Source organism: Sinocyclocheilus grahami, unplaced genomic scaffold (genome assembly GCF_001515645.1).
Source record: "Sinocyclocheilus grahami isolate Dianchi unplaced genomic scaffold, SAMN03320097.WGS_v1.1 scaffold1023.1, whole genome shotgun sequence".
Lineage (NCBI taxonomy): Eukaryota > Metazoa > Chordata > Actinopteri > Cypriniformes > Cyprinidae > Sinocyclocheilus > Sinocyclocheilus grahami.
The window spans coordinates 149,742-160,008 of record NW_015506202.1 but is presented as its reverse complement, the minus strand read 5'-3'; the positions used below and the strand labels follow the sequence as shown (position 1 = coordinate 160,008).

Below are 10,267 nucleotides of genomic sequence, written 5' to 3'. Positions count from 1 at the left end.
GTATGCATAGTTTAATACAAAGGGCGGAAAGCCAATCACACCGTACATTTTTCATTTAAAAACATGAGATGCAGTGGGATGGGGAAAATAACCCGCCATAAAGTCTCGATATATGTTTTTTTAAAAGTTAAACTTGTGTTAATTTTACATGGCTTTCTAAACATGCGGCTCCTTTGTGCGAGATGCAAGTGTAACGGTGATTAGGGATGGATGTATCGATCCAAAGTATCGATATATCGATACTGACGCGAGTATCGAAAGTATCAATACTCAAACAAAAAATATCGATACTAAGGTGTTTATTTACCAGTGATTTTGTTAATTTAACAAACAAAAAAAATTTAATGCGTTAATGCGTACAATATGCATTGAATTAGACGAATAACCTTTGTTAGCGGGTAATTGTGTAGGATAGAACTGCTCATCTGAACAGTGCATTCAAACAGGGCTGCTTTTCCCAAAAATATCATAAGAAAGCATTAAAGCTTTTGGGAATGGCAGCCCTGAACAATGCTTATCAGAGGACAGAAGGACAGAGTTATTTCACAATAAACAAACTGAAATTGTAGCCTACATAGTTTGTGCAATTACAGTTATTTAAATTGAACGTTGAAAGATAATATTGATCATGTTCTATTCTGTTGTTAATTACAATTAAGGCATATTGAATGTTAAAATGTGTTTTAAACAAAGTTAAGTGCTTATCATTACCCATTTTACTCTTAGTAATTTAATAAATTTCATAATTGAAAAGTTTAGTTCAGATGTATCGAATCGGTATCGATATCGACGATACTGCCTTGAAAAATATTGGTATCGTATTGCGAGACGCGAGTGCACCAGTGATAGATGTCCCTCTAGAAGAAAAAATGTGCAAAATTTGTGTTCTGTGTGAACGGCTTAGTTTCAGTTTTGATGTAAAAAAGATCTTCTCCGCATTGATGTTCTCTTTTTCCACAATATTTTTAATGAACAACGCAGCAGCGCCACATCCAGTGGGTTCAACTGGACAGGCTAAGAAAAGCATTAAAATGCAACGACAGTTACATCGTCATCACATCTTGTGTGCCACTGATAAGGTTGCCTCCTTAACGCACACCTAAAATTCGAATGCAAACAAAATAAGTGGTATCGCCCATCCCTAACAGTGATTGATGTCCCTCTAGAAAATGCGCAAAATTTGTGTTCTGTGTGAACGGCTTAGTTTCAGTTTTGATGTAAAAAAGATCTTCTCCGCATTGATGTTCTCTTTTTCCACGATATTTGTCATTAACTACACAGCAGCGCCGCATCTAGTGGCTTCAAATGGATAGGCTAACAAAAACATTATAATGCAACGACACTTATATCGTCATTGCATCTCGTGCGCCACTGATAAGGCTGCCTCCTTAACGCACCCCTAAAATTCGAATGCAACGTTTTTGCATTCGAACGTGGATTTTTATTTTAAATTCGACGAATATTCGAAATTCACCTTTTTTTTGACAGCCCTAATATATATAGTACAATAATAAAATAAACATTATATATAATAATTATATATATTATTATTAGTGCTGTCAAATGATTAATCACGGTTAATCACATCCAAAATAAAAGCTTTTGTTTACATAATATATTTAAGTGTACTGTGTATATTTATTATGTATATATAAATACACACACATACAGTATATATTTTGAAAGTATTTACATGTGTATATATATATATATATATATATATATATATATATATTTATATATTCTTATATTTTATATTATATATAAATATATTTAATTTATAAACATATTTTTCTTAAATATATACATGCATACATACATATATGTATACATAATAGGGATGCACCGATAGGATTTTTTTGGACCATATTGATACCGATTTTAACAAACAACTATTGACCGATTCCGATACTGATACCGATATTGGTCAATTGCATAAAGCAGGGCTTCAAAACGAGAGGAAAAAAAAAGATTGGTTCACTCTGAGCAGAATCGGTATTTGAATGTTTCTGTTCTTGCGTTCCTCTGTGAAACCGTTTTGAGTAGAAAACATACCGGTTAATAACATTTTTTTAACTTTTTCTTTGCCAATAATAAAAATAAATAGGGCTGGGTAAAAAATATTGATATCTCGATATTAATCGATTCTTATTTTTACGGAACGATATCGATTCTTAAATCCCAAGAATTAGTCGATTAGTCTAGCCTGTTTCAGTTAATGGACGTAACGTTGAAGGGCACGGAAAGTCCCATCCAATAAATCGCAATACGCATTGAGCTTTGGTACTTTTAATATAAAACACAGACTCAGATTTCAAATTCTGTCCATTGTATTGCAGTATTCAAACAATAAATGCCGTTTTGTCACTGTTTAAAGTGACAGATCGCTGTAGCTCCTCAGATCAATAGACGCGGCAGCGCAAGGCGCACGTGAACTGATCGTCTCCTCCACATTAATACCAGTTTCAGCACAAAATAGACATGACTAAACATCCGAAGGTAAGTTAAAAGAAAGAGTACAACTTTACAATCCGTATCCTGTCTCATGTAATCGCTCAATCAGTGTTTCAGCCGCTCAAAGACATCAATATAATGGCTTGTAAACAATATGTCACGTAACGTCACATTTACCTCAGAAAAACACATATTCAGTGACCATAAACTCATTAGTCAGATAGAAAAATAAACTGTAGAGAGAGGCATTTTGCTAAATATATGCACCATATAACATATTCATTATAAAGTTTACTGTTCTTCAATGTTTAATTTATGTTTGAATAAATCCATCAAGATTTTATGACAGCCTTATTTAAAAAAAAAAAAAAAAAAATTGAAGTAGAAATATTATTATGTAATTGTAACTTTATTATTTTAAAAAGTTCATTGTGAAATTTTAAAGGGGTCATATGGCGTTGCTAAAAAGAACATTCTTTTGTGTATTTGGTATAATGAAATGTGTTTATGTGGTTTAAAGTTCAAAAAACATTATTTTCCACATACTGTACATTATTGTTTCTCCTCTATGCCCCGCCTTTCTGAAACACGTTGATTTTTACAAAGCAATGAATATTTGGTTCTGGAACAGTGTTGTAAATACAACTTAACCACTGATTTCTAGTCGTGTCCTCTTTTGGAAGACCAAACAAAGTAGTTTCGCTTCCACAACTAAACACACGGCGGGCTTGAGAACGGCGCGGCCAGCGGATTTGACAAAGGAGCGTCAGACGGGCTTGCGGCAACCACATGTGACGACCCTGGGCTGGACTCCGCTTCGTCCACGGTGAAAGCCGATCTGGCGATCCACAGCGCAAAGTTGATGTATTTCCTCAGCAACCAGCACGGATCAGCTCCAGACATGACGAAGCGGATATCGTCCTCTTTTGGAAGCCCAAACAAAGTAGTTTCGCTTTCACAACGAAACACACAGCGTCTTCACGACATGGCAGCAGCAACAATATTACAGCGAGAATAAAAGTTACGCCTTCTTTCTTTGTGCAGCGTTATGCAAATCTTCCAACATCGTGACGTAGATATGTGGGGGCGTGTTAGAACGAGCCGTTTTAGGTAGGCGTGGCTGACTCTTAACGTTTATAAAGAATATCTCTTTGGATTTGAGACTTTAGTCTTTGCAACTTTACAGATCTTCTTTATGCACCAAGAGCTTGTAACACTCCAAAGAGAAAGCAAAAATTGAAATCGCATCATATGACCCCTTTAACAAATAGTTAATTTTAACCTTCAATATTATAGTAATGTAGTACCAACTGACTCTCATTTATATTTTACAGCATTAGTTGAGAGATTTTTTTCCTTGAGAAAAATTGGCATGTACTCTACCTGATATATATCCAAAATAATCGATATTGAATCGAATCGAATCGCAAGCTTGTGAATTTTCTTTTTCGTATAATAGAAAGTGATGGACGTTTGATCTTCAAAATGACAAAGAATCATAACAGTATCATAAAAGTACTCGGTGTGACTTGTGCTCTGTATTAAAAGAATAAACAAATATAAGTTGTGTTTAATTCGAGTAGTAACCTCTAACCCCTGCTAGACGTATATAAGAGGATTGCATTGAGTCTGTAGCTTCGTTTCAAATGCATGGAAAGTAAACGAGTCACCTAATGGAAGAGAATGATAATAATGCTCACCGCAGGAGAGATGCTGGTCTGGAGAAACGCTCTGAATGACAGAAGCTCTTCAGACTTGAAGTGCTGGACTCACATGCTGATTATCTGAGGTAAAAGAGTCTGTACGAGTGGTCATGACAGTGAGGAAACAAAACACTAGTGTACAGATGTCTGCCAAAGTAATGTTCAGATTTTTTAGAGTATATACGAGTGTGTGTTTAGTATAGCAAAGGAAAAGCTCAGAGATTGTTGTAACAGTCCTCAGTCATGTGAATTAAAAACATACAGCGCAACTTGTGTAGTCTGATTCGCAAACACATATGACTCTTATGAACTGGTTCATTTTAGTAAATCAGAAACATACAGCGCAACTGCTGTAGTCTGATTCACGAACACATGACTCTTATGAACTAGTTCATTTTAGTGTATCAAAAACATACTGTACAGTACAAATTATGTAATCTGATTCATGAACACATGACTTTTATGAACTGGTTCATTTTAGTGAATCAAAAACAAAGCACAACTGGTGTAGTCTGATTTGTGAACACATGATAAAATAATATGGATAGACTATCATAGAATTTTTTTGTTGTTGTTTTGGAGGAGAAGTACTTGAGATATATTTAGATCTCAGATGTTTGTTGATGATTTTGGTATCCTGACAAATCTGAGCCAGTTTTAATACACTGTTGAGATCTCTTTTGAAACTCCAGATGAGATTACTGCTGATTTTTTTATTTTTTTCATCAGAAGACAAAGCAGTCCTCATTTGCTCTCTATTTAATCTCATTTCCGTCTCACAGAAACAATTTAGATATTACAGAGAGGTTAAGATATTAAAGCACAACACTACATCTTTCCAAATCTAAATCCGCTGGTGAAATAATGTGGATTTATTCAGCAGAACGTGTTTTGCAGCCACACACATGGCAGCAGATTAGTGGGCGGCAGAACGACAGGAAGTGCATGAGCTCCCCTCCTCCGCAACGCGTGATTGGACGGGAGCCTTTCTGTTTATAATTTAATGCTTAACCTCGATAAAACTATGATTACCAAAAGCATGTGTAATAATGGATTAAGACAAAGCTAATGTGGGGGATAAAAATCACATGTTAGTGGGAATGAAGACATAAATGATGATTATGAAAAAGACTTGACTGTACAAAGTCTTATTTCGTTTTAGTGAACATGAAAAAAAAATTGACTGTTTACTTTCTTAACTCCTCACCCAAAAATTATTATTTGCTGAAAATGTACTCATCCTCAGGCCGTCCAAGATGTAGATGAGTATGTTTCTTCATCAGTACAGATTTACTCATCTACGGATGCTCTGCAGTGAATGGGTGCCATCAGAATGAGAGTCCAAACAGCTGATAAAAACATCACAATAATCCACCTGTAATCCACACCACTCCAGTCCACCAGTTAATGTCTTGTGAAGGGAAAAGCTGCATGTTTGTAAGAAACAAATCCATCAAGATGTTTTTAACTTTAAACCGTCACTTCTGGCCATAATCAATAATATCACTTCTCCAGTGAAAAAGTCCATCCTCTGTTGTCCTCTCACAAATCCATCCACATATTTGTTTTAAACTGTTTTGGACTGTTTTAGTTTGTAAACTGTGCTTGATCTGTGTATATTTCTCTACTGATTCAGATTATATGACTTTTTCACTGGAGAAAGCAATATTGCGGATAGAGAACTCATATGTTAGCTGGAAGTAATGGTTTGAAGTAAAATCATCTTAATGATGGATTGGTTTCTTACAAACATGCAGCTTTTCCACTGATGGACTGGAGTGGTGTGGATTATTGTGATGTTTTTATCAGTCGTTTGGACTCTCATTCTGACGGCACCCATTCACTGCAGTGGATCCATTACTAAGTGATGTAATGCTACATTTCTCCAAATATGTTCTGATGAAGAAACAAACTCATCTACATCTTGGATGGCCTGAGGGTAAATACATTTTCAGCAGATTTGATTTTCTGCGTAAACTACTAAGTTTGTCATTAAATCTTAAAATTCATAAAAAAATTGCTCCGCCTCTGAAATTACTTTAATTTGAATGTAATTTTGGCTGGATGTCAGTTTTGTATTTAATGATTATTTCTGTTCCTCGTTGATTATCCAGTTTTACCTGAAAATGTGACATTACAGAAATAAAATGGGTTGTTAATTAGAGCCCGACCGATATATCGTTTAGCCGATATGAGCCTGTAAACTGATATGCCGCCGATATGAAAAATTTTTTTACAGAACATATAATGCAGATAAAATGCTTGAAATGGTGTAATTACTTAGTTTGTCCAGCTGAGCGTGCTCCATTGTTTGCTACTGGCGTATCTCCGTAAAGGCGCGGCGAATTCGCACCAAATTCAGGGGATCCCTTCAGCTCAAGGAACCTTCTCGAACGCTAATCCAGTGTACGTCTCGAGGCCCTCTTTTGAATGAGACCACTGCCGCGTCAATAGCTCCCGGGGTTCGGGAGTTACGGGTGGTTAAATTCGCGGCCCGGCGTTGACCGATCTAGCGATCCTGGGGGGCTACCGACGCACGGAGGGTGGTGTTCGATAGTGCTGCTCGAGCTGAAAGGATCCCCCAAATTTGGTGGAGATCCGCCAGGCGCGTTCACAAGATAGTGACATCAGCCAACACTTTCACTTCAGCAAGGAGGTCTCTTGTTCAGGCAGCAGCATTCAAGCGTTGGCTTATTCGACCGTAAGTGCCCTGCGAAGTGGACTTCACATGATATTCCGCCATGATTCCAGTTCCAAGGGAACGTACACGTTACATTAAAAGGGCATTAAAGTGCGCGAGACGTGAATTTATATTTATTTACAGAGGTATATTATGTCACACTTCACACTTCTCTAGTAAGTTTTGTCTGAGTGTGAAGACAGTAGCGCAAATCCATGAATGAATGTTCCAAAGTGAAATAAACTTAAATGGAATAAAGTTGAATGGAACTGAATTTAATTAAATTTGAATAAACTTCAACTTTACTGTCCAGTGCACTGATGTCAGACTTATTTTGGATAATAAAGTTTATTGTTAAATTGTTAAATGCCCTGCCTCCATCATTACATATATTTGTCACATCATTATAAGTGTTTGATCACCACATTTGAGTGATCATTGCAAAAAAATGTGTTTATGTATATATATATTCTGTTTATGTATATACTGTATTCTATATATAGTACCAATCAAATGTTTGGACGCACGAATGGGAAAGTGTCCAAACTTTTGACTGATACTGTACTATAATATACATAAAGAATATCGGCCGATATATCGCCTTTTTTTATTCCCTGATATCGGTATCGGCCCCAAAAAACCCATATCGGTCGGGCTCTATTGTTAATGTCATTTCATGTTGACTATTGGCATTCTATTTTGGGTTGTTTATTGAATTGTGTGTTTGCGTAGTATGTTTTTGCAAAGTCTTTTTGCATTTGACCCAGTTCCGTATGCAAAGCCTGTTTTTCCCCCTTAGGTATACTGAAAATGAACGAAACACCCAGATATTCTCATTTTGGACTCAGATTTGTTTTAATACACAGATCTCTCTATGGAATATGACTCTTTGTTTAGTGTTGGTGTGCTTTAGAGCTGTGAGATGATCAAAGCTCATTCATGCACCTCTGTTTGTTTCTGAACCCCAGAGCTCTCCGCTGATTCGCCAACATTATGAACGTCTGGAAAAACTCCCGCTGAACTCAGAAATGCAGCGTGCGTTTCAAACTTTCAGAATTACGGACGACACAATATCTGCATTGATTTTTTCAAATAAAGAGCTTCCCGCAACACACAGCGTTCAGCCTCCCGCTTCTCTGCAAACACTCCTTCCAGACTCATTTAATGAGTATTACTCAGTATTTTCGAGATTACCGCCCCCCAAATCCCCCCTCCCTCCTCATTTGCCATCGTTTTACGTGGAGAAATAAACCGCTCCCCCCTGCAGATGTAGGCTTTTCACTCACTGTGAGATGAGGATTTAAAATCTGCCGCTGTCAGCCTCCTTCAGAACGCTTCATAAGCATCTTTGAGACAAAATTTCACTAAGCCGCTGCTTGCTTTTCTTCAGCGCCTTTCATGTGGACCGCACAATTGTTGTGCTTGTGAACGCAGTTCTATTTTCACCCTAATCAGTTTATTTTATTTCAAGGGCTGAGGAAAACCCTTTCTTGGTGTTGTAGTGTTTGGATTGGATGATTAGTTTAATCATCTGAGGTCTGAGGTTCATGCTATTTTAATTTTTGAGTTGTCATAATTTGAAATAGGATGTTTTGTGTTTTAAATTTAGCTAGTGTTCTGTCATGACTACTCTCGGAGGGATTGGCATGGTAATGTACATGACAGTGTTAATGTATTTGGTCTTGGCGGAATAGATCTGCTATGCTGCTGCTGCTGCGGTAGAGCAAGTACCGAGACTTTCTACTGCCAATACATCCACAACATGCTGCTGTAAGCATGTAAGAAATATTGCTGCTGCAAAGATAACATACATGAAATAACCCCCATATAGCATACATGAATCACCTCGTAGAAGATCTATACAGGTGGAGCTGGGGAAGGTGGAGGGTTTCTGAAGCAAACTGCTACGGTAAGCATTAGTCATATATTTGATTGTTGAGCAGCGAGCATTGGCTACCGATACAATAGAGAACCAATCAGCTGTGCCATGTAATAATGATGTAATTAGGTCAGATTAAGTTAGACCTATCGGACTGTGCCATCTAGAGTTTCATGCCAGAACTCTGTATTTAGTGTTAGTGGCCAACCTACAGTATATGGGGATTTCAGTGACCAATATACACAAATATTAGTGTTGTATAAAAATGTATATATGTATTTTAAAGTTGCGTAAAATTTTATATGTATGTGTGTGTATATATATATATATATATATACAGTGGGGAAAAAAAGTATTTAGTCAGCCACCAATTGTGCAAGTTCTCCCACTTAAAAAGATGAGAGAGGCCTGTAATTTTCATCGTATGTATACCTCAACTATGAGAGACAAAATGAGAAAAAAAATCCAGAAAATCACATTGTAGGATTTTTAAAGAATTTATTTTCAAATTATGGTGGAAAATAAGTATTTGGTCAATAACAAAATTTCATCTCAATACTTTGTTATATACCCTTTGTTGGCAATGACAGAGGTCAAACGTTTTCTGTAAGTCTTCACAAGGTTTTCACACACTGTTGCTGGTATTTTGGCCCATTCCTCCATGCAGATCTCCTCTAGAGCAGTAATGTTGTGGGGCTGTCGCTGGGCAACACGGATTTTCAACTCCCGCCAAAGATTTTCTATGGGGTTGAGAGCTGGAGACTGGCTAGGCCACTCCAGAGCCTTGAAATGCTTCTTACGAAGCCACTCCTTCATTGCCCGGGCGGTGTGTTTGGGATCATTGTCATGCTGAAAGACCCAGCCACGTTTCATCTTCAATGCCCTTGCTGATGGAAGGAGGTTTTCACTCAAAATCTCACGATACATGGCCCCATTCATTCTTTCGTTTACACAGATCAGTCATCCTGGTCCCTTTGCAGAAAAACAGCCCCAAAGCATGATATTTCCACCCCCATGCTTCACAGTAGGTATGGTGTTCTTTGGATGCAACTCAGCATTCTTTCTCCTCCAAACACGACAAGTTGAGTTTTTACCAAAAAGTTCTATTTTGGTTTCATCTGACCATATGACATTCTCCCAATCCTCTTCTGGATCATCCAAATGCTCTCTAGCAAACTTCAGACAGGCCTGGACATGTACTGGCTTAAGCAGGGGGACACATCTGGCACTGCAGGATTTGAGTCCCTGGCAGCGCAGTGTGTTACTGATGGTAGCCTTTGTTACTTTGGTCCCAGCTCTCTGCAGGTCATTCACTAGGTCCCCCCGTGTGGTTCTGGGATTTTTGCTCACAGTTCTTGTGATCATTTTGACCCCACAGGGTGAGATCTTGCGTGGAGCCCCAGATCAAGGGAGATTATCAGTGGTCTTGTATGTCTTCCATTTTCTAATAAGTGCTCCCACAGTTGATTTCTTCACACCAAGCTGCTTACCTATTGCAGATTCAGTCTTCCCAGCCTGGTGCAAGTCTACAATTTTGTTTCTGGTGTCTTT

General features: G+C 37.6%; 1 protein-coding gene across 1 annotated transcript in view; it reads left to right on the top strand.

The window, feature by feature from the left end:
* The window catches only part of plxnb2b (plexin b2b), a 221,883-nt gene that overhangs the window by 124,850 nt on the left and 86,766 nt on the right, over nucleotides 1–10,267 (top strand). The gene's annotated exons all lie outside the window — the stretch shown is intronic.